Source organism: Dasypus novemcinctus, chromosome 14 (genome assembly GCF_030445035.2).
Source record: "Dasypus novemcinctus isolate mDasNov1 chromosome 14, mDasNov1.1.hap2, whole genome shotgun sequence".
Taxonomy (NCBI): domain Eukaryota; kingdom Metazoa; phylum Chordata; class Mammalia; order Cingulata; family Dasypodidae; genus Dasypus; species Dasypus novemcinctus.
The window spans coordinates 51,360,779-51,362,138 of record NC_080686.1 but is presented as its reverse complement, the minus strand read 5'-3'; the positions used below and the strand labels follow the sequence as shown (position 1 = coordinate 51,362,138).

The 1,360-nt window shown below is 35.4% G+C and overlaps 1 non-coding gene across 1 annotated transcript; it reads left to right on the top strand.

Moving 5' to 3' along the window:
• The first annotated feature begins 238 nt into the window (after positions 1 to 238).
• Positions 239 to 402, top strand: LOC111759501 (U1 spliceosomal RNA). The gene has a single exon (XR_002793468.1). It is a non-coding gene; the product is annotated as a U1 spliceosomal RNA (small nuclear RNA).
• The last annotated feature ends 958 nt before the right edge of the window (positions 403 to 1,360 follow it).

Below are 1,360 nucleotides of genomic sequence, written 5' to 3'. Positions count from 1 at the left end.
AATACGCCTTATCTTGTTTTTTCACAGCCTCTGAGTATCCTGTTTTGCTTAAAAATGTTTACTTTAACTGTTATCTCACTCTTCTAGAAAGCTTAATGGGGGTAAGGTCTCTCTCTGTTATTGAGAAGCTGTGGGATGTATGATCTGGGCAATTGTACATTACCACTTATTTGAGGATTTGTAGACATGTTCAAAACAACATGCTATGCTACAAACTTTGGCACATAAAATGGCAAATCTGTTTACCTGGCAGGGGAGATACCATGATCACGAAGGTGGTTTTCCCAGGGCGAGGCTTATCCACTGCACTCCGGATGTGCTGACCACTGTGATTTCCCCAAATGTGGGAAACTCGATTGCATAATTTGTGGTAGTGGGGGACTGTGTTGGCGCTCTCCTCTGGAAAAAAAAGAAGAATTTTTATTATAGTTAAGACTTCAAAGTGACAAGTGCCATGAGAGTGGAATATATAAATTACTTCCCTCCCAGAAGGAGTACCCCTCACTTATTTCCAATGAACAGGTTGGTTGTGACAGAAGCAACTAATTGTAATTTGTTGTGAAACGGCACCATGATTGTTTAAAAAGCCGTATTATAATCTAAAGCTGATATTATAAATCCATTGCATTATGCAGATATATGAGTTCATTGACCATCAAAGCTATTATTTATAATGGTAATGATCTCTTTGAGTCTTTCTCTCTATATATATATCTATATATCTATACATAGAGTTAATATATATGTATGTGTGTTTACTGACCATGGTCATTCCTAAAAAAGATATGTAACTGTTAATATTTTAATGAGTCAAAAATGAATTTCCTTCTATTTTTTACATTGAATATTTTGTCAAAAAAGTGCACAGAGATTAGAGGGCCAAGAAATTATTTTAAACAGCACAGGCATATGTTTATAATAAAGATCTGCACTTTTTTCTATGTTTACTGTATGCTAAATTCTCTTTATACACAATTTTATTAATTTCTCAGAGGAGTCCTATGATCAGTTTTGTTATCCCCGTTTAACATTACAAAACTGAAGTCTAGGAAGGTTAAGTAATTGTCCAAGGGCATGTAGTTCACAAGGGTAGTTATATCAGGGATTCTGACCTAAGCTACTTGCATTTACGTACTCTGTTTTTATCTTCATTGGTGAAGCCCACCACCGGGGCTGGGACTCAATGCTGAGTTGCACTCTAATGATATGGTTGAATCAAAGGTCTAATCTTAACATAATTTAATCAGACCTTTCAGCTGAATCTAATACAATCAATGGGTTATCACACCCAGAGGAACAGACCAGTTTAAAAACATAATCTATATCTCTTTTTAGAGTTCATAAATAATATCAAACTGCC